Here is a 24,341-nt window from a genome sequence, read left to right on the forward strand (position 1 = left end):
CAATGTGCCATTTTGCAAAACAAGCTCCTCAAAAGTCGTATTGCATATCCAATATCGATCAGAATGTCGGCGCTTTTGAAAACAATACCGTATGATACCAGCATAATGTTGTCAGAGGAAATCGACCCGCTCTGAAAATATGAGATCATTGATGAAAATAAACTGTGGAAATGATATCATAGGTTTGACCAAATCATCAACGTATTTGATGTTCACGTTTAGCATTTTGTAAAGGTTTAATGTCTTACAGTAGTTTGAAACATGAAATAAAGAAATATCAGAGCAATCGTCAATATATGATCATAACCTGTGCATATTGAGTACATAACTGTGCATTGATGTACAAGTATATGTTGTAAAGTTGAGCTGGAAATTCTGTGAAAACCTTTAATACGAAAGAAGTGAGTCATGGGGTTTTGGATTGACTATCGAAAACTTAATCCAAGTGCTTACGATGATACATTTCCAATGCCACTGAACAGTGTGATTTTAGTAAATTCTTTGATACAAATAAAAGCCGTGAAATGAAGCCGTGGTCAGTAGTTTACTCATAAAAGGATTCCTACTGGAAGATGCACCTTTAAGCCTTATCAAAATAAGTTGTCGGCCACTGGCTTACTTATCCTGAGATGTTCCATTAAAGGCTTAAGCTGAACATATTGGAAATTCAGAATTGATGAATGCAAGGTCGTAAACTTTGATGTCAAAATCCCTGCATGAAATGGTGGGTTTTGTGCCAGAATAGAGTTGAATTGATTTCGTATTAGGCGTTGCAATGCTTAAGGGTATTGCACACTATACAGTGTGTTTAAAAAAAAGATAATATTCTAGGTAAAGTGAAAGAATCGGGACAAGTGCAAGAAGGGCTGTGTTAAAACTCTGCCACTGCTCTCTACTCATTCGCTGATGAATTACTTTCTAATAGACAACTCCATGTTTAGACGATAACATTTTCTAATTCAGCCTTGAATGTGTCAATAAGAATAAGGGTAAAAGAAAGACATTTCTAAAATTGGGAAATCCGATAACCACTTGTGAGACCTAAAGCAATAACACTAGGCAGTTCCAACAAAATATCAAGGGTAATGGCTGTGGGTATGTAACTTGAAACGACGAAATAGAAGTTGTACGTCTCATCCATACGGGTTTGATGAACATTTTATCCCTAATCGGACATGGTTATAAAGTCCTTGATATTCTTATGCAAATTGGAAGAGGGTGAATTTGATTTTCATCGAAACATGAGGATTTCAATTTTAGATTCAGTGGGAAGTCTTTGATTCATTGGTATTAATGATATTGAGGTTGCTGGTTGAATCTGTAAATTGTTTCCAGCAGACGAGTGCCCAGTTTTTCAGAAAACATTAAGATGAGGGATGAGGTCTGTCTAAGTCAGTGAAATTCTGGTATCAAATCTTCGTTTCGAGTAGATTTGACGAGAGAACGGCAGCATTGGGACGTTAAAATTACATTTATTTAACTGCGTGTTCAGTTTCCAATGAGATTTTAAAATCCAATTTATTTGTCTTTCAGATTCTGGATACATAGGATTAACTGACAGAATGGTGGAGTAATCATTTCGCATGAATCAGGTACGACTTTATTTCCCCGATCCACAGGATTTACATGTTGGTAATGTATTGTGAATGCATCTATGCAGTCAAACTTGATGTGACACTGACTCTACTTCACCTGAAGAAATTTCCCGAAAGTGGACTGCTGATTAGGGCATTTGTTAATTAGCACCATTAATTTCACTTATTAGGCGGGGCATCATTCATTTAATTGCATCTTCTGTCCGGAAGCTGGTGACTTTTTTCAGTTCAGCCAATTTTAAGTTTATGATGGGTTAGTCATCAACATAAGGTTGTTAGTAGAAACCAGGGTTACCTAGTTTTGCGCTCCTCAGAGCTTTACACCTCGGAATAAAAAGGCTCAAGGGGTATTGTCATCCCGTCCGTCTGAAATCTGGATACCAAGACCAAACTCCATGAGAGAGAGACCGGCTTGATGGCTACGGCCCAACGCAATCGTTCATTGTACATGTACTAAGAATTTGCTGCTGTTCCTCTGATATCAGTATAGGGCCAGGCATGCCAGGGATGAGCCGCGGGAATGTTCCTGTCTCCCTTATTTAAGAAAGGTCTTTGAAATTCGTGTTCACGGAGGTGCAACCTCTTTTTCGGCGCCTATATCGACTACAGTGAATCTGAATGCTCATATGGTACGAAGGAGCGAAGGTGATGACCCAAATTGTCATTTGAAAACCATGCAGGTCTTTTTCAAACCCATTGGCCATCTCTGCAATTGAACCCTCCATAACTTAATCAATCCATATCACAGGCTACCTTGCCAATTCCCATCTACACATCAATCTTCGCCACAAGAGCCTATCGAAACCATGGTTTATTTTCCTGAGTAATCGATACAGGGTTTCAATTAACTGCCTTCACTGATTTATTTATTTGTTGTGGCCAAGTATACCGCGGACTCAGACTAGAATACAATTGATTCTTCCATAACGACTGGTTGTGGCGTCTGTTGCAGTGCAGGACGTTAATGTTACGATCAGTTCTATGAATGGTTCTTACTCGGGGAGATAAGCGTTTCTCAAAAAAAGCTCAGGTTGAAAAAAAACAATGGGGAGACGGCTCCTTAGCCATGGTTGGCAGTCCGGCTTGGAGAAAAAACTCTGAAATCAAACTGGGCAGTTTGGGCTCGTCAGCCTGGGAATGGCAACCAGCCTAAGTGATGTAAACTCCAAAAATATAACTTTACTGATCGAAGACATGATGCACTGGTCGCTTTCACGTAAGACCACACTCTACATGCTGCGTGTTGCACACCATTGCTTTGATGATGAGTCCAGAATTAATCAGATGATAAAGTGCAACAGAATATTTTCAACCAGCACGTTCTACCTTGTTTGTGTTGTAGGAAATCCTTCATTGCTGCAGCTTTTCAAAGCTGAATTCCTCGATGAACACGATTATGGAAGCGTGCATCATCCGATCAGTTGCGGTGTTTGAAGTTGTGCAGCGATTGGAAGACACAATCTTGTGAAACCTCTATAATGAGATGATATCTATTTGTTGCCCTCGGGTCTGCTTTTTAGGAAAGGTGTCTCTTACTGCTGTCCCTTGGCAGTGTCAGACCTGAGTAGAGGGTGTTAAAAAGTATACAGGGAAGTCATGTGCATACATGCATGTAGCTTCTCTGAACGATCGTGGGCCCATCATAGATTCCATGATGGTTTCTGATTTTTGAGTTAAAGATGAATTATTGCCAATCAGAATTCTTTTCTGTCAGGATAATGAACTTAATTTATCAAATTTAACCCAATCAGTTGACAGTTATCAAAATTCTAGGACAGGGGTCGTAAAAATTGGTCACAGGATGTCTAATTTGGTGTCATTAGTTTGCTCACAATTTGCAAGTCAAATTGTCGTGGAGAAAAACTGGCACTAACTTGTCTATTGGAATGTACTGTGCTTTAACTCTGGGTCAGTTAATGCTGCAGTAGAGTCGATGATTTGCATTTTGATATCAGAACTCTTGACCGTCATTGCGAACTGCAAGAACTTTAGGACACGTTGCAATGGCAGAGAGCAAGCTCTCTGAGATTTATGATTGGCATCTGTCAAATGATATAGTTTTGCCCTGTATCTAAACCTCATCTCGATTGACGCTGACGTATCCTCATCGTTCCTCTTGAGAAAGTGTACGACCAGGCTGCCTTAGGCCATGGCTGAGCTCCCTTCGACCCCTGATATCTTGACCCCAGCAAGAAATCATGTTCCTTTACTCCTACATTCGTTCAAGTCATGATAGTTTGATTTAAACTCAATTCACTACAGTCACCACTTCCAACTACGCCAGGCTGCCCTTCCTAAACCGAGCCCCTTTCCACACCCTAATATCTTAAACCAAACAAGTAACAAATATGAGAACGTGACCATTTTCCTCTAACATCCACCTACCTATGTTGATTTTGTCAGTTGGTTGTTGACACGAGGGAGGCTCAACACATCACCAACACAACAACGACTACTAAAAGCAGAATCGTGTTGTCTTTGCTTTTACAAGTCGACAAACATCCCAGGTATATGCTTTGAATCTCAAAATGATTGTCTAATGCAGGCATGATCCTTTAGCCGATGTTAGACATGATGAGAAGGCGATCAGAGAAAAGTGATGATTTCACCACTCGCTTCATAGTTTCAGTCTAATATTTAGGGTAAACTGTACACGTTCGTGTTACAGGGGTTAGAATTCGTAGTCGCACTGGAGAGTGAACTGTGCAGTGATCAAGGGTACAGTGGCTGATCCTGCTTTCATCCTGTGGTTGAACTACCGCTTGAAACAGGTCTCACCCACACCCACCGATGGCAACCATCAAATTATCCCCAGTAATTTCACCGCTGTTTCACTTTTGATTTCCCTGTGTACCAATTTATCATACCTGATGACTGAATATTTCACGATTTCGGCTGGACAATTTGATTAATCGAATATCTTGGCTTGATGCAGATTGATGCTGGGATTTAGAATGTCATGAGGAGTAGCACTATGTTCAGAATCAATTAGCTAAAGGAATCGTTGGGGAGGTTCCCTTATTACTTTGGGAAAAAATTCACTATTCCCAGCCAACCATCTTGCAGAATTAGTTAAACGAGCAGAAGTAGTGGTTGGTTCATGAAGTTGCTGATGTCCCTGGCCTCTGACCTTTAGTCCGTCCTTGGTGATGAGGCCAAAACATGATGATCCTTCTTTTCCGTCTGGCTGAATGATGAAAAGAAAAAAAATGAAATTGGTTTACTCGGATCTAGAGAGGCCTTCTAATTGTTAGTTCTCCACCTAATATTCAACTACAACAACAAAGTTATGAACATAATCAAAAATAACCAGCTGACCAGATAATTGGAGACTTCTTCAAATGAGAAACAAATTGGTGTAATTATCTACTTGACTCAAAAATAGAATGGTTTTGGTAGAGGATGTTTACATCGTTTTAGTTTGGAAAATGATTAAAAAACTCAAATTGGTTCTATTCCTGTTTCAAGATCACCTGATCACCTGTAATCTCTCAAAAAACATGTGGTACGGTAGCCATGGTAACTTGTAATGAGGCAACAGATGAAAGGAAAATTTTTACCCGTTGTTAGTGGGGATCGTTTCGGTTTAAAACGACGAGGTTTGCTCCTACGTTGATGTATAAAGTATGGTTAATCAGGGCTTATTTTTTTTAAAACATCCTCCGTAACACATCTGACCATGTCGTGTCATGTCATCAACAGACTAGTCCTTTTCGTGGGCTGTCTTGGGTCTACTGGGATATGCGTAAGCGTATGATACTTGGATCTGAAAATGAACGCCGGTCACGTGTTGTCTTTCGCTAGTGGCCAAACCAGCAGCTCGTTGAAACATGGACATCTCTGCGAAGAACCTTATTCAGAGCTCGTGGCAAAAGTTACTTAAAATATCAAAACTTCCATGGTATTCCTAAAACCCATGCATATTGTACAATGCAGCTTCTTTTTGCGCTGACATTTTATGATGATGGATCACCATCCTGGGTTTCACTCCTGATTAAACACATGGAAACTGTCAATTATATTCTTAGGAGGAGCGAGCGCATTTCTTAAAGGCAGTCTTTAGGCAGGTCTTCTCAGTTATTCCTGAATCTTAAAACTGTTCAGAAGGATCAAAGTGGCTCTGAAGAGACATGGACGAACGTCATCAATGCGAGGATATCGTTGCTTGAAAAAAAGTCGTGAAAGTATGCTGGGTTACTGCAAGTGCCATTCTGCGCTCAAGGCCAAGTCATCTCTTGCTGATATGCTCCAATCGTGCACATTGAAAGAATTTCCCTACATCGGATCTGACAAGATAGTTTGACAGGCGCTGTGATTGAGCTGAGTGTCTCACGTCACATTCATCACGAATGCTAAACTTTGGTCGTTCATCATTCTGATTCAATTACACTTTAACTTTTATTCGTACTCGATAGCATCAAGGCACACACTGTGAAGAAGAAATGTGTTGATGTTGGGGCTGTTGCTTTGATAGGATCCACCTTCATCGTGGTCTCAATGCAATGCACACATTTACTACAAACTGGGCGAATGTGGTCTATATACCTTCTGGTCTCCCTTTGGTGATGATCTTTAGTTCCCCTGCACGCTGAGGCATCGTATGTCAGTAATGCAAATGGTAATCATCTCTACCTCACACCAGAGCATCTTCTGCAAATGTTTTCATATGGCATACTCTCCACAGGGTGAGGCCCTATGATACTGCAACTGGTGGTCCCCCTTGTTCACACGGGAATGCCTCTCAACGTGTTTTTGAAACAATTCGCGAGATTTCATGAATCACTCCACCCGACACCTGTAAACACGTTGGACAAACAGGGAACCTCTTCAGCCTCTGAAACCAACGAAAGTGGTTTCATTCCATTGCCGAAGTGCGCCCTCGAATTCACATTTTAGCAATGCCCATCACACCGAGGGTTTTCAATCATGCATGAGGATGTGATGTGAACTCTGGTCTGTTGCACTTTAGATTGATAGAATAAATGTACGCACATTCTGCATCCTTATGTAGGGGACAATTTGTAAGCAAAAATGGAACAGACCACTTGCTCAGTATGATTAATGGGTATGTATAAAATCAATATCCAACATGTTTGGTTGGAAAGAGCCATTAGCAGATGAGTTTTGGAGATATGATGTAAACCAGAACAGCTCTGAACTCAATCCGGGCAAATTGTTTTTCATCGTTGATCGGAAGTGAGGGAGACGTGCGAAAGAAACCTGTTGCAGGTGATTTGGGTTGCAGCGCGGAGCGGCGATGCGGTTGTTACAGATGCCAGCTTTGATTGCAGAAAGCAAAGCTCAGTTTTTGCATAACTCAATGCCTACAACCTTCTTCCCTCCCGTATCGAAAGGTCCCGTGACATAAGCATTCCAGTGTGCAAAGAATCTTTGTCAGATTAGGTCAGTGATTGTACCATTCTGGTTGAATGTGAATCTGCTTCAGGAACAGTGCATTTGTATGTGTAGGCCTTCTCCTTGCGATTACTGCAAAAGATTCAGTCTGTGTGTAGGCTTGCCAATGCAGTACAGGAGGAGATGCAATGTACACACAACGTACACGATAGTACTACACTGTGAAGCATTCATATTCAACAATGAAATCCAGATGAATAAAAAGTTACGAGGCCTAACACCTTTCATCACTGACGCAGAAGGTGAAAAAAGCAGTGAGAATTTTCCCAAGGAAGGTACACTATTTATCTACCTCCGGTTATTGAAGAGCTTCATGAATCATCATCCAACGGAGCAATATTTTCTTTCTATCATAATCATTTACCGAACATTGCACTGTGGGATTATGTTTAAAGAGAGCAGCACCGTCTACGAAGTATTCTTTCAAAGCAAGTTGCTGCTGGCTTTAGTCAAAAATCCAGATAGTATTCTCAAAGAATTCTCAGTGAAGACCTTATTAGGTTTCGGGCGCATGTTAATGTTCATGGGTGACAAGATTCTTGCAAGATTTTTGGTTGAGATCTTTATATAAGAATCATACTAGAATATTGTTACAATGGTAACACATGGGGAGATTCAGCTTTCGGAAACCTTTGAGGTGCTTTCTAGACATTCAGCCTCAATTCGGTATAGTGACCAAGTCTTCTATCCTAGAGTTGTGCCGTACAGTTGAGAACTAGTTTTGTGGATACTATGGCGTCCTATGGCTAGTATGATTCCTCCCTGTTCTTTAGTCAGAGGCAAGATTAAAGCCCTTGGGTCTGGTCTCACGATTACATTCACAGCGAACAGTTTCTTGTTAGCCTTTGCTTCTCTTTGGCGTTTCAAGATTTACTGCCAATGGATGGGACAAACTTCTTCTCCGGTTTGTTGCTGCTGTCTAGGTTTACACTCTATGTTTTGTGTAGAACATGTCTGCAGCAAACAGAACTTGAGCAAATGATATAAACAAAAGAAGTTTCACTAAACGAACCTGTCATTTCATCAGGTTCACCACCTGACTTGAACAGCTGGCTGCATGGGCTCAACATGTTGACTATTATAGTTAACTCTTCGTTTTTGAGCAGTTTAGAAAAATTGTTGAGAAAAATTGTGTTTTACCCAACTAAAACCAAATGATAATGCAAGTAGTTCATGTACCATCGGAGAGTACCAATCAATAGTGTTGTATTGAATGGTCATCTAAGTAGGCTTGGCTGTCAGTCCTATATGAGCGAGATACTGCTTGTGCCAACATAATGTATTGCAATACACTAACTACACTTCACTAATTACTTTCCCTGGGAGTGGTATATCTGGTCAGCATGTCTCATGATGTGTAAGAAGAAATTGGGCCATTCACTGACCGACTGAATGAGGATGCAATAAGGTTGATGGAAATCCATCAGACTAATAGCTAAACGTGCCACTCTTAAGAAGAAACTAAAAAAGACCAGGTCAGATGCAAAAACCGTCTTCCTTGTGATGATGTGGTTGTAGTAGTTAGATGTTGTACTTCTAAGGAATGGCAGCCATGGCAGGCGAGTTTTCCTCAATCTTATCATTATATTCCAGATTCATATCTTGTATTGACATCTGGAGTACTTGTTAGCATCGGTCTAACATAACATGAAGCAGTACCTGATGGGTATACTGTAAACAGTGAAATGTTCGCGAGGCAAAACTTGGCGAATTTGCTGATTTTCAGTGGACAGTAAACTAATGTTTGCGGCTGAAAGTTAACAGAAAATGCATTGCCATTGAAATGTATTGAAAGTTCGCGTTAAGCAGTGAAAGTTTTCTGTATGCAGTATGGAGCTATTAGAGTTATCTCCTCTTCCATAGTGTTGACACTCAAGTTGATGTAATCTTGTGCTGTAAACCATAACTGAGATATTGCACTAAATTCATCAGATTCAAGAAAGGTTCGAACCCTAAGACATATTTTCATATCATGGTAACATCCCCTGCAATAAAAACCAAAGGTTATCTCTTGATTTCATTAGTGTTGACGCTTCAGCTTATGCAAGCTTTCACAAACCATACCTGAGATATATACTTGCTCTGAATTCCAACTAGGACGGCACCCTACATATTCCCATTCCAGAGTAACATCATCTACTATAAAAACTAATGGTTATCTCCTTTCTCAAGTGTTGACACTTCACACCCTGCAATCAGGTAACCATAACAGAGATGTTGCACCCTGAATCCAAGTAAGATAATGATATTGGTGGCATAGCTTTTGTATAGAGATTTCTACTGACCAAGAGCTAGAGCGTTCTATATGAAACCGGTAACGTAATAACATGCTTTAGCTAGAGTCACAGCAGAGAAGTAGTGTTTGCTCAAAAAGACCTGAAGTGGATCTAGTGGCGTTTGCATCCTAACTCTTCTATCTGAAGAATATCGGAGATTGTATGCTTGCATAAACCTAAAGTGTCAATACTCGAAAGCCGGAGATAGTCCAAGAGCCCAGAGAGATAGCCTAAGGTACACCAGATGAGAAAGTGGTTATCTTAAGGCGTAGGGTTGAGCATGCAGTGATGAACAACAGGGCTTGATTCCTGCCTGCTCATGGGTAAGAAATGTATCCTGCGATTGGGATTGGACAGTGAATCCTAGCTAAGAGTAGAACTATCGGCTTGTATCACAGCTAATATCTTGAGGTACCTGATTGCATAACTCGAGAGTCAACACTAGAAATGTAAGAGGCCCAGAATGTAAGGTGTTATTATCCAAACTACTCGCTCTATTGACTATTCACTGTATTGACTTTGGTCGGCCGTAGAGATTACGCGAACTTTGTGTTACATGAACTTTGGTGTATTATGAAACTTAAAATACCGCGCGCGCAGTGAGCTTAGGGAGGGCAGACTTGAGAGTGACGCAAAAAAACTATTGTTCTGCGAGGTGACATCTACGTGTGTCGCTCTGTATGGTTCAGTGGCTCAAAATAACAAAATATTTCACAAAGTGAAATACTTTATTATATACATGTACTTTAAACACTCCCCAGACAAATATTTCGTCATTAATCAAACATGATACGTGGTACGCTAAAACAAACGCAAACTATTAAATGTAAGCTATGTTATTTTGTCAGTTGTATTTCTGTGAGTAGAAATATCGAACAATTCATTCTAGTGTTTAAATTCACCTGCATCGTTAATTATTCCGTCTAATCAATTTCGAGGAATTGTCTAAAATTCCAGTTGCTTCCAGGAGTGTCGATAGCAAGCTAATAGAACAAAAGCATAGAACAAGTCAAAAGATTTTAGAATGTTCTCGAATGCCTGTTTAGTTATCCAATCTATTTTTGAATCGAATAAAAATTTTGGTGACTCTAAGGGTAAACATCGCTCGGTTGTCGGAAGGCATCCGAGCTTCATTCACTCCCACTGCAAAACCGATGTCGAATGCTTAGCAATCAGCGATCTTTTTAAATCCAATAATACTTTTTGGAGAGAAATGTTCCTTAAAAAAATGTTCTTAGTCATCTTGGAAAAAAGACTGTTAAAGGCATGGAAATAACTGTTTCTAAATCCAATAAAAAATGCAAGAGGATTTGCGTAAAAAAATATCACGGAGACTAGTAGTAGGATTTGAATTTTATTGGATTCGAAAACATTCCTGAGAAATCAAAGAATTTTTGTAATGCTTGAATGCAATTATCAGAAATGGAAGAATTTTGATTCCTATGTTGTCACTGTTGGCGCAAACATCAAACGTTGCCATTGGCGATGCAGAAGGTACGGGGATAACGATTGGGGTTAACCCGCTGCTTGTGCTGATTGGGTCATGTTACAGGACAATTAGGAGTTGACAACCAATGTACGACCTGTACCTTTGCATTTAAGAATAATGAAGGTTTTTGTGGAATAGACTATTGACATAATCATGATAGCCATTAATGACATCAGTATAAGATGTTAAATATGTTTGTTAAAGTGGATGATCAGATAGAAACGGGATAATGCTGCTTACGATGTGACAACTTTGGGAGAAATTGGATAGTGTGATACCAGTTATATTAGACCTGGAGGTCTAATTGCCATTGTTAATAGGTTACCTTCACTCCGGGGGGGGGGGGGGGGGGTGTCAAATTCAAATACAGTTAAAACTGTCAAATTGTATTAGGAATACTGAGCAGGGAAACCTCCTTCTAGGTTTCAGGGAGAAAATAGACAATAGAGGGGTCATAGCTGCACTCAATTCAGCTTCTTTTCAGTGCCTCTGTCAGAAAATGCATGCTCTTTACAGTTTGCAGTTTGCATGCACGGCATCAATAACTGGACTAGAGAAAAGGATTCAGTTTCAATCTCGATTGCTTCTCAATGTTTCTGATCATTTGATTGGAATGGAATCTGGCATCAGTGTAATTTTTCCATTGATATTGTTTATGGGACGTGATGGGCCAGATTTATGTCGCCAGGTCGAGCTTCATTGTGGTTCATGACTCACCACCTAGTGCCACTAATGATGAATGATGCTTTTACACGAAATGTGCAAATGACCTCGAGGAAGCCGCAGCGGATGCAACAGACTGATTGGGTCAGGTGATCTTCTCTAACTGCGTTGACATGTATTTTCCAGGCAATACAGAGTATGAAGGAGGCATATTTTCGACCCAAATAACCACAGGTCTGTAGGCCTATCTGCAACCTAAAATGCCCTGAATTGGACAGTGTGACATGGTTACGAGAATGGTATTTTATCACATGTGCCCATCACCTTCCTTTCAGTTTCCTTGAATGAAAACTTTGACCTATGCACTTGTGCTCATTCTTAAAATGGAAGAAGTCATCTTTGAAGCAATTCTCACTTGAAGAGCGAACTGTAATTTCTTGAAAAAAGGATTCCTCATAGTCCATCTGTGATCAGTTACGGATGACTAAGTCAGATCAAGCCGTTACATTGGATGAAACAAGTTGTTTGTAGCATACAGCTCGAGTCGGCACCAATCAACTTGTACAACATGGCGAGAGGCTTGTAGATGTTCTTAGCTCCTGATATTTATGTAAAGTCCCAGCCAGCATGATGTTCGTCAGTCTAAGCAATCACATGTGAACACAGTCAGCACCTGTGATGTTTTTTAAATGGTAAAAAGCAACCAGTTAAAAAAACGAATTTTCTTTTCTCAAATCTGTGTTGTCAAAGATCTTGTTTTTGTTTTCCTAGGTTCGATGTATTTAAGCTAATAATGCTTAAGCGTATGTCTTCGCCTGCTGACATCAGCCATAAACGCCCACCTTCAGTCGTTCACCGTTTCTATTCACTGTTCATAGACCTTATCGTAAAGGTGTTTGGACAGGTGAACAGAGAGACGGCAAAACAAGAAGCCACATTTTACGTTTGTTTCAGAAACCTCCCAAGTCGGGGTCTGTTGGCGAAATGAGTCATTCGGAACATGTTCGAGTTCTGTTGTGGATTTATCTTGTAGCGATGAAAGGAGAAAGGGTGGACAAAGTGCTTTGTACGTGATGTAGATGCTTGAAAGATAAGTAGGAACAGCTCCTAAACTGATGGTGGAACGATGACCAAAGTGTTAGCAATCTAAGCCAAGATCCACATGATTTGCCTTGCCGTGGTATCTTTGTGTGAAGAAATTATGCTGTGGCGAGACTTGTGGAAATGATAAGGATAAGAAGTTTGTGTGACTGATGGTGGTATGATGACCAATGCTCTGGCAGCCCAATCAAGTTGATACCAGCTGGTAAGGAATTCGCTGATCAGAATCTGCAGGAGCTGGTGAATGTAGGTGAACCGTATGGGCGTGTTTCAAAAGCAAGGGGAGAGGGCAGATATGATATTCCGGCTCGGATGCACCAATAATATGTGATAACTTGAATTGAAATTGGCCGTCATTTTGTGGAAATTGACCTGGGCCTCCATTTCATTGGTGCCCTCTCTCAGATTCCTAGATGCGTCCCTGAGATTGCATTCTCTCTTTCGGTTGTCAACACGGTTCCAGTTTCTCGTTCCCAATCTACAGGTCTTCCATCAATCAAAGCAGACAAACATACAAATCTCGATCCGATCCTCACAAAGCTTCATCAACCATTAACCAAAGTGCACTCTCGCAATCTCGAGAGACGTACCGTACCTCTTCTACTCATTAGAGTAAACAACGGAGACAAAGACCCACTACTCAATCGATCTTGTCACAAATAAATGACATATCTTTTGGGAGGGGACCAGACAAAGATGGTCTCGATTTCAGTATTGTAAAGTTCATTTGGGAGTAGTTTTCTTTTGGATTCCATTGTCTGATTTTCTAATAGTTTAGGCTTCATGTTTCTAGCTCTTCAATGTTCAGGACTGATGTTGTGGGGTTTTACAAAGATGCATTCATATTGTTTTAACCTAGTGGAAAGCTCTTGATCAGTTCTTTCCGGTTTGTGCCACATTTAAAGCTCTTGACATGACCATTCATTGAAAAGCTCTTAATCAGCGCTTTCTGATGGTACCATTCGTAAACTTATGCACCAAATCCAATGTAAATCCAACAACAAGTCCTAACACATTCCAAAAACGACGGGAAGTTAATACCGCGAATCCTAGTGCAGTGTCATAGCCATCCATTCATGGCAACATTAATACATCCTGAGCAGCCCCCAACCAATATCACCAGCCTATTCTTCAAGGCGTTCAGCAGTCAAGTCACAGCCCGTATGACCAAGTAATTTCCGTGGACAGATCTGGTTAGTAAGGGGAATAATTCTTAGGCTGTCACGGGCTTCCCTCCTGCTACGAGACAACTGTCATTAGTTTAGAGCCAGGCTTTAGCCATGCTAATAGTTAACGGGCTAAGAGTTAAAGATAGCTCACAGGAAAAGCGTTTGGTGCTAGTTGAAGATATTGGAGCAACCGAAGCAGAATCTAAAGCATGAATCATGAAATCATGCACCGTAAAGGTTTCAGTTCAGTGACTGCTTGCAAAATCATCGTTCTGGGGGGGGGGGAAATTCGGTTTTCCGCAATCTTCCCTGGATGAACTAGGATTTTCTCTGTCAGTTTTGATTATTAACTGTCTTAAGGAGATCTTCTGGAACCGTCTGTTTTGAGCTCGACGCAGCGGTAGGGAAGGTGTATGTTTTCTCTGGTAGTAAGGTTATTAGTATCCCATCTGCCTAGTTGTATGGTCTGCGGTCAAGATTTGTCTGGAAGATACCTATGTTTGAGTTCCTTCATTGGAGTGTTCTCCTGTGTAATCTGGGCAGTATGGTGGCTTGTTCTGCTACTATCTTCATTTAAGGCAGTTGGAAACCAAACTGCCCTCGGACTCTGAGACAGAAGGGAGAATGTCATGAAATGCATCAACAACTGGGCGCTGTGGTCGATGAATACACTTAAATAAGGGGCCTACTTGACGTGGTGGGATCAGCACTGTGTGCGTGCGGGAGTACCATCCAAGTTACAGCCCGCACGCTGCTGGGTTGCCCTGATTCATCATCACATTGACTGAAACTGTGGCCATAGGAAGCATGATTGAAGACCAACTCTGTGGGGATTCTTGGATGAACGTACCATGAACACTGCCTCTGTGACTGCTACAAAATAGGGGGTGTAGTGGAAAAATAAGAAGAAAGTGTGTTTGATCACAGGCCTGAGACTTGCTGAAGACACATTGGGCATGTTCATTTAGACAAAGAATTGATATCCTAGCAAAATGTTGACCTTTTACAGAACCCGTGATACAACTAGACCACCTATTTCTCAGCCAACCTTTAACAACTGTCTTTGTATTTTTCAAACCTGCCTAAAATTGCAGAATTCCCCAGGCATCAATCACGTACGATTTAACAACTGTATTATTCACCAACTCATACAGAATTCATTGCCAACGTTGCATTGTTTTTGTACCATTCGCTGCAATCAATCACCCCTGATAGCAAAAAGGTACAATCTCGATTGAAATTGAAAAAAAACCACATCTGGCATCTTGAGTATCTAAAGAAGTGGCATTCCGCATCTTAATGTCACTGGAATTTGAATGTAACTGCAAAATCAATCAAAGTCTGCCTTATCTCTCAACAGGTTTTCTTGAGATACCACTCCGGTGAGAAAGTAGGGGCGATAAGACGCTATTTTTATGCAAAATCAAGCAGATTTGAGCTTGAGTTTCCAATTAAAGTTTAGAACAATTCGTGCAATGGTGATTTGATTTGTGAAACTAACTGATTATTCTGGAGTGAGGTAAATTTTAGCACTTGTTTGAGTAGTTTTGGGCGGGCTGCGCTGAACCGTCAAGGCTTTAACCATCCAGGCACCAGTGGTGTTTTCAATATCCTCCGCCTCTCGATATGACGAAGGAGTATAAAAAGCCCGAAACTCAGGATACCCTTTGGCTAATTCTGATTGGAGAAGTCACGGTCCGACACTAATATATTTGTTCCCCAATGTAGCTTCCAAAATAGCAGCTGCCGATTCGAACCATCTTCGGTAGTACTCGAACGTCCGGAATCAGTATGTGCTGCAGTTTGACAAGTGTTGGTGCGGGATATGATAATGATAATAATGAAAATGTTGTTATCTGTACATGGATGATTAGATAACAAGAAAGGGAAGAAGAAAAAAAAGGAAAACTGCGGCAGACCCACCGGGGGTCGAACCCGCGACCAGCCGATCCACAGTCAAACACTCGTAGCGCTGAACCGTCAAGGCTTTCGTGCTGTAATGAGGATTTTATTCGCCTCTTATATGCGGTATGCAAACGAGCGCGCCGCAATTGTGACAAGGTCGCGCAGGTGGCAAAGTGATTGTCCAAAATAGTTCCAAGTAATCGTATATTTCGATAGTTGTACAGATTTCTATCAACATATCGTATTCATATACCTCAGTGATATAAAATATTATCTTTGCAGTTGATTTAACGTTTGAATAGCCTCTTTTTAAAGTTTTTAAAAATCGAGGTCAGCCGCAGGTCAGAGTCTTCTGTCAGGTGGGATGTCGGGCAGTGGTTCAGAAAATGAAGTCCGGAGAGAATTCGTTGTGGTTCCTGTGCTCTTCGGCTGTACTACTGTCTAACGTAACAAGTGCATAACTCCAATCTACGTGTGCTTGCTAACTTTTCCCCCACTCTGCCTTCATAATGTCCCGGAACATCGACACCCCAGTCTGATTTACTGGCGACAACCATAATATCTCCTATCACCTTAATTACTGCATGTCGCTGAATATGCCAACATCAACCAGTGGCAACAGCTATTATTCTCATCACGGACTGAGGACCAGACTGAAACTCAATGACTCATCAATAAGCTGAATAGTCGCACGTCACAAATAACCGTCTCCAGTGGAAACATTTTTACCTTCGATGAGATTGCTAGTATTTGTATCGAACCATTGTTGCTAACCGACGCAATCGTTCTTTCAAGATTTTTTCTTTTCCGTAATGGATTTTGTTCTGAAGATGTGATTGATTTTTAACCCGTTGATGATGACTGTAGAGAACTGAATCGGATTTCAATTTCAAATCGTACATAACTTATCATGATTACTGTCACTCACATCCCCCCCGCCCCCCAATCGATCTCCCTATTACTCCATCATCTGGCTCGCATATGCTCTCCATTGCATATCATTTCAGTAGCTTTTCCTCTTCAAAGGTTCACCTTCTTAACAACACTTATAATACATTCATCAGAACGTCTTCCGATCTCATACGCATTATATCTCATGAGCCGCGGGCAGTATAACCTGGCAGACCTGTTGCCTCGTTCGCATTCCCAAGAGAAACCTTTATCAACCACAACTCACGTCCTGCCACCAGTGACTCATTGTCCCAATGGTTCCTCACGTCCCATCTCGAAACCCTGATAACTCAAAGTGCCACCATAAATAAGATTAACGCCTGGGCAGGCTTGTTCGAAACTACGTTAGCTTCATCGGAGTCGTTAGACTTAACATGAGAAATATTAATGAGATTGACTGAAATAGATAAAACTTTTATGGATACTTGACTTAACCAAGCGTGATTTTTGGGCTTTTGAACAACTGGACCTGTCTTAGATATGTGGTAGCCCAAAATGTTCATCGTGTTTCCCGATTTGTCGCGAGGTGCTGCAATTCTCAGATGGAGCGGTTTCTATAATCAAGAATTTCGTTTTATAATTTCCGCCAAACCACGTCGAAAAAAAACCCAACAGAATTTCATCATTTGACACTTCCATAACTACATTACAATAATGAATCCCCACAAAACCCTCAAATTGCGAAAGAAGATTAGTTTTCCAAAATTTCGTCAAATTCTCATCGATTGAAATTTACAACGGGTACAATTACATCGTTTTGCCACGTATTGCCATTCCTACATGCCAGGAGCGACAATTCAAACTGTGTTTCCACGGATACGACAGCGATCAAATAAAATATTGCTACTCAAATGGGATGATTTAGACGCGTAATCCTACCTTGGTCGTTTCAAACATTGATGACATAGCGCACAAATTGAATTATGAGAAATGTTCGGAACGAATTTGCAGAATTCTCTGAAATTTACATGAATCAATACATTCCTGACATCGCCTGATTTTGTGATTTATTTCGCAATGAAATCCTTGAATGTTGCAGTAAGAGTCGATGCATGAATGGCCCTCTCTGAGAAACTCTCCTCTCTTTTGGGTCAGCTAGTGAGGCCAGCATATTCTTGTGTGGGGTCAAATGATATGAACATTGTTACTCTGATATCCAAGAGCACCATAGTTTTGGTCGTTGCGTTGGTCAAGTCGTTCCGTTTAGCTCGCTGCTTTCTGTTCTACGAATGCATTTGCCGTTGTGTACAACATGGTAAAGCGTTTAGGAAATCTTGAGAGTGTTGTTCCAGGGCGAGAGATGACAAAATGCAAGTGAGAAGCTCGAGTAACTTCTCATCACAGCCACAGGCTCTCTCCTTGCCAAATATAAACCGCTCTCTCCATAGGCTCATCGTCCCAATCGGTTACTTTGACGTTTTAGTAGGTGACAGGGTTCATGTTCACGAATTCCAGAAGAAGAATGGTGATAAGAACTTTATGCATGTATCAAGCTAGTTATAGTACAATGATGCATACATTACAAATGTATCTAATATTAACTGTTCTTCGAAAGCCATGTGTTGAATCATGAAATATCATATTGTTTCTGATACATAAAACACAAACAAGAGGTAGGCAGATGTTCAGCTGAATCAGACATAAGTAATTCCATGCCAACTCAACAATTGTATCTGGCGAAGGAATTGATATCAACATGTTAACAGTATTGAAATATGATCATATTCACTGCGTGAATCTAAGCTAACAATCGCTACCACAGGTTGCTACAGGGCCCGACTGCAGGGTCGTCACTGCATCATTACAGCGTACTATAGCATGTACCAGAAAATCGAGTGTTACAATTCTATCGATCCTTCGCGACACTTGCATATGTATGCTTCCTCTCAGCAGTGTATGACCGGTCATACACTGCTGATCATCTGTGTGCATCTTTTGTACCAAACGTGTTCTAATCTTCGACAGTCAGTACTAACTAACACAGGCTACTCCCATCCCAGTACCATTTCTACGATGAACCGTACAAGAATGAAAAACCTTTGGATTTCATCCACGGGTTAAGAATCACTGGTGTTTTTCTCTTCAACGCTGATTTAAACCAAATTAAGCATCTCACAGCATCTTGTATTAGATTCACAGGTGTGTAGGAACATGCAACAAGGTGTTCAACTGAAACATAAACTCTACCATGCTCGGAAATCTTGTCAGATTCTTCTCTCTCCTTGTTTGCTGACATGTACAATTCACATCTTGGAAGAAAGTGTTGTGAAACAAGTGGGAAAGGGTGTACCAAAACCTCATGGAATCCATATGTCACTGGCCTCCTAAATGTCAGAGAGCGGTAGACACACAAATAATAGATGGATAACTCTTTTTGGGATTCAGAGACAAAGTGCTCTTATATTTCACAAAGTGAAATAATATCAATTCACTGCTGCTAAAGTAAAGTTATTGGCCGCCTCGGTGTTTCTTGGGCCAAATGAGAAGACTCATGATAGAGAGAAGACTATCAGCTCCGTTCTTAGCTTGGATGTTTGGAGCCTTCCCGCTAGCTACATTGCGTTGAAATGACTTGCCTAAGCTTTGATGAGATGCATGCAAATTTGAAAAATGGATGTCAAAAAGAGGTGTTTTCACTGAAGGAATCAAAGATGAAGGTTGATATAATCTCTGCAGAATCTTGTCCACCACCTGTGATAGCCTCTCTGATAACCACATTGAACTATATCTTCAATCAACATCAGCAGAAAATCTGCTCTTCTGTAAACATTTTCTTTGCAGCTTTCGCGGCAGAATCTTTGCAGAAATCACTTAGCATATCTTGGTAGGGATCGCTTCAACAGGTTGAGTGACTGCAGGGGAAGAAACAGTTACGCTGTATCGAGATAGATGTTACCGGCAAAACACCTAACTGTTGTAATGGAATTCCAGTGCATGTTTTTTGCACCGTCTTTTCGTCTTAGAATGTGTTCTTTTCTTTGTGAGCATGTGGACTTGTCACTTTGATAAGCAGTTTGCAGTACCAGTAGGGTTAAGCCCAGCAACTGCATAATACATGCACATAAAGTGTCTAACACGATATCAGTGTGAAAGATTTCCTCCTGACACACTAGGAATCAAAGATTCTTTCGTGTCCGGCACCATTACTAATCCAATCACTAAAAATATCATGAAACATGCCATGTTTTGGCAATCGTTTTCGCACTTGCCACAATAGACAGTAATTTCATGTTGAGTTGGTCTTTCTACTGGTGCATTCACGTGTAGTTCGGCATTGAAAGGTATTGGTATGTGTACTCAGCTTGGTTGCTGATTGACTTGTGATGGGCTACTCCGGGCATTGTTTATCATTGGTAACCATGGTGCGGGGCTTCAAGGACTATTGATCACCGTTGAATTGTGAGATGAGAGTGACCATAGTCTGTGAGCATGCATGCCACTCGACACTTTAAGGACCGAGAGTGTTTGGAGAAATTCAGACTACACTTCCATAGCGAAGAGAATCATGACATCAACTGTATGATTATGAGAATGTGCTCGTCGAGACCTCGCTAACGAACAGTTATATCCTCAGTTTCACGAATGTTTCCATCTGAGAGTGCTCGCTGTGACTTTTCCCTTTCCAATGAATGTCAGAAGGTTTACAAACGGTACCATCAGCATTTCTGTTCTTTAAAAGCTTTCCAACAAGTGGCCATGGTATGATACAAATGATACCATTAGAAAGTAGGTGTATGAATGTTGCCACCAGAGCGTGCTGATCGAGAGATTTCAAGTGAACGGTCTCGTCAGTAGGTTTACATGTGTTACCATCAGAAGGTACTCAGTGAGACCGTTTGAGTGAAAGGTCATGTCAGACTTTGTCAATTGCCAGATTTTGACAATTCTGAAATTCAGGACAGCTTCTTTGTCTTAGACGTTCTCAGGATGAAGTGAGCACATCAATTACAGGTTTTCATATGGTACCATCAGAAAGTACTCATTCAGACCGTTTGAGTGAATAGTCATGTCAGACTTTGTCAATTGCCAGATTTTTGACAGTTCTGAAATTCAGGACAGCTTCTTTGTCTTAGAAGTTCTCAGGATGAAGTGAGCACATCAATTACAGCACTGAAATATTGGTCACCATGTAAAGATCTGCATCTAGCAGTAGTGGGCCTTTGGTACGACAACAGCGTGTATGGGATGAAAACAGAACATGTTCAATCAGATGAATCAGCAAACGTTCCATCGATCGTGCGTTTATCTTGCAATTACTTGGCGCCTCCTTCTCACCTCGTGCACGGTCCGATAGGTTACCACAACTTGACTTTTTTATCAGCTCTCTATCCACACCTTTCAGTGCACTATTAATAGGTTGATGATGGGAGAGATAATACGGCAGTACTTTCTGAACATCCTAAAAAACCTCCCTGGAACATAGCTAAGAGTAAATGACCTGAAACCTTTCGTAATTGGCTCCAGAAACCGAAGTTTCTCACAAAAAGGTGGTTTCTCGGAGTCTTTAGTGGTTTGAGTGCTGACTGGGTTCATGTTCCTGAACCATGCCTATTAGAACACCAGAGATCCCCCACTGGCTATTGCCAATGCAATTGAAAATGGTAGCCAACCTGACCACCTGATTCAGATAGATGTTGCCAAGGTATGAAGGTATGATGAGGCTTTTTAAATGTTAGCATCTACGTCCTGTGCTAAGACATGGCCCTTATCTGTTCTGCTGCAACTTTACTCAAACCGATTGTCTATGTGACGTCACTCAGCTTTTTTCACAAGCGTTCCTGGAAAAACTAAGAAGAATGTGTCGTCACAGGAAGATAAAGTTCTGAGAACTCCAATGTACTGAACATGTACGCCGTGCGCTATCAAACTTACGAAGGAATGGACAGTAGAACGAGAATGTGACCATTTATCGAAAGCGCTGTCATGTTTTATTCAACGTATGACTCAGGATTTTCACATTCGATGATTTGTTGGGACTTGTTGCGGTCAAGCACCGTCCTGTATGTAACGTGAGACTAGCTCCCTGAATATTGGTTGGACATAATTGACATCTCAAGGAGAATAATCTATGGGAATTGCTGCTGAAGCCGTGGATAGCTACATACATGTTGGCGGTGGCAGACCAAGGAGAGGCGCAGAGGGGCTGGATCTCCATCTCCCTTATTTGAAAGAATGTTTGAACGTGGTCATTATTCTAGGTGGAAATTGACCATTAAAACAGCTTGGTATCAATTCTCCATCTGAAGCGCCCACTCTTCTTAAGATTGCTGATCCACTCATGGGTGGTATAAAGAACCAATTTTAAAGCCCTGTTTTCGACATGAGGTTGATGAGCGCTCGTTCCTTTTTCTTTACACTCAGATGAACTCATGACAAGTGTTATTGCTCTAAGAAATTGCCGGCAAAGATATAAGAGATAACACCAAAGAAGATATAATTTCGTAATTCGTGATTTTATAGACTTTTGGATCGGAATAAGAAGAAAAGTTCATTAGCGATAAGCACCCAACAGTACCCCGGTTTCTTGCTTATTTATTGGGCAAATTGGCTCTCTTCAATGCTTCTTTCAGACAGTGTCTTCATGGTGATGATAAGGAGCATTAGATGCCATCATTAGGATGGACTCGTGTGTTCACCAAACAGGTCTGATCCGTTACCAGGTCATTATCAAGTTTTACGTTCCAAACCCCTTAAGGCTATGGCAATGTGTTGTGTGTAAAAAAACAACTGCGGTATAGTAGCTCCTGCAACTATGTTTTGCGAGAATATTCCCTTAACCTCTCGGAATGAAATCAGATTCAACCAATGGACCCCAACATTGAATTCTCTGACTCACTGAACTTCCTTCATCTTCGCGGTTCACGGATCGCAATAACGTACGAGTGGCCCCGTCGTCGGATGCCATCGCTCTGGCGTATCGGTTCAATCAGCGTTACGACATCATCTGTTTGATGGAAGAGATGCTTATTCATTTAATTCCGAATGTAACACTTTGGAGACAAATAAACATCCAGGAAGCGCGGGGTGTGAGTCAACAAATGATTGTTCAGACGAAGAGGTTGGGTAAGGTAATGAGCTGTACTTTAAGATGAGAACCTGATATGCCAATATTTGACAATGATATAAAGAGGCGCTGCTGTAGAACCTGTGTGCTTTGGGAATAAAATCACTGAATTGAAGTGTATACATTGATAGGAAATTGCATTCTCGTGTCAGATGCCAGAATTCGAAATTAAGATGACTGCTTTGATGGAAGCCAGTTGGCGTTGTTGGGCCAAGTTATGTCTTGTCCAGCTAGCCCACTCTCGTACCAAGTATAGATTAGAGTCTTTGATCGATACTTGGTCTTACCTTTCTCTCAACAAGCTCATAAAATGGCATAATGACCCTTTTCAACGTCTTGTTTAAGCTTGCTGCAACATCAGCTCAGCAACTTTAATACTTAGACCAATCAGAATCCATTTTTAACTGCTTCTACACCTGACCACTGTCATATGCAAATGGGATAACGAAAAAAAGACCAGCGATATCGACAAATACCTTTGCGTGAAAGACTCCTCTTCATGATCAGGGTTGTGTGTTTCACCCTAAACACACCAAGTGTATTCATACTATTACTGTTGGTGATGCATTACAATTTCTACTCGTAATCTTATGAGACACAGCATGTCCTTGCACGCCATCGTCGTGTGTATCCCACGTTAAACAGACCAAATTGACCTATGCTTTTACTTGTTGTAATGCATGACAGCTTCAACTCATAGCGACGGCGAAACTCCGTGTGTTTGCTCCCCTATCATCTCCATGGTCACCTGTTCAGTGAATCCCTTTAGGTTCGTGTTTCCATGGCAACCAGCGGTGGATATAATCAGGGATGGATGTCTCCATTTGTGTGAGCCCGATATGTGATGACAGCGATGTTTTTGCTAAGTACCAGAGAAGGTTTTCGCACTCACTTGTGATAACTGGGCCGTTTTTTGCACTGAGTGTTGCGATGATGATATCATAAGATGAATTTGATCCTAACTTGGGATAGTAGTTTGGTGTATAGAATCTCGATGTTACTGATGAATTGACATACGATTCGTCAGCAGAAGAACTGTAGTCACAGCAGCGTCCATACGTCCCGAGTACTTCTTGTCTCAATTCTTGTCTCATTCGACCACAGCAGGTTATCATAATCTGTTCAACGATCAATTTCTTCTAGTTTTCCACGAGTCCTGAAGCCATTCATTAGCTATTAGTTGAACGAACCATCCGAGAATTGATCATTGGAATTGACAAGCCGTGGTTGACGTGATCTGAATTCTGCCCGTAAAAACCCAATCGTGACCACGAAGCTTATGTGTCCAGTGGCTGTTGTGTTTGGTTTTTGCGATGATGCATACCAATGTAGTTATTTATGTCGCAAATGCTTGGTAAAATGATACTGGTATAATGGGTTATTTTTTATAGAAATTGAAATTACCTACTTCATGACATTTAAGAGTTTGATGTTCTAGTAAGCAGAGAGTCCCTACCCTGTCTACCTTTTTAACGTGATTGCATATCCGGAATCAGTTAGGTTTTTTTGTGATGATGGGGTGACGATGTATATTTAAAATGTTCTTTCTTATCTTTGCAGATTTTGATATGTGATTAGATGCGTTGGAATATTCCTCTAACAAAAGGTATGTATGTTAGCAGTTTCGATAGCAGTAGCGCCATAGCCTGAGTGGGGCAAGGAGCAAATGCAAGAGTCATAAAAACATGTCTTTGGCTAATTATCAGACTGGGG

The 24,341-nt window shown here is 41.0% G+C and overlaps 1 protein-coding gene across 10 annotated transcripts in view; it reads left to right on the forward strand.

Moving 5' to 3' along the window:
- LOC135502335 (roundabout homolog 2-like) overlaps positions 1–24,341 on the forward strand; it is a 135,359-nt gene that overhangs the window by 27,680 nt on the left and 83,338 nt on the right. For all 10 annotated transcript variants that reach the window (XM_064795086.1, XM_064795094.1, XM_064795095.1 and 7 more), the window contains 2 exons: positions 1,534–1,592; positions 24,189–24,234. The gene's annotated coding sequence lies outside the window, so the exon portion shown is untranslated. The remainder of the gene's footprint in view (positions 1–1,533; positions 1,593–24,188; positions 24,235–24,341) is intronic.

The sequence above is a fragment of the Lineus longissimus genome, chromosome 18, assembly GCF_910592395.1.
Source record: "Lineus longissimus chromosome 18, tnLinLong1.2, whole genome shotgun sequence".
Classification (NCBI taxonomy): domain Eukaryota; kingdom Metazoa; phylum Nemertea; class Pilidiophora; order Heteronemertea; family Lineidae; genus Lineus; species Lineus longissimus.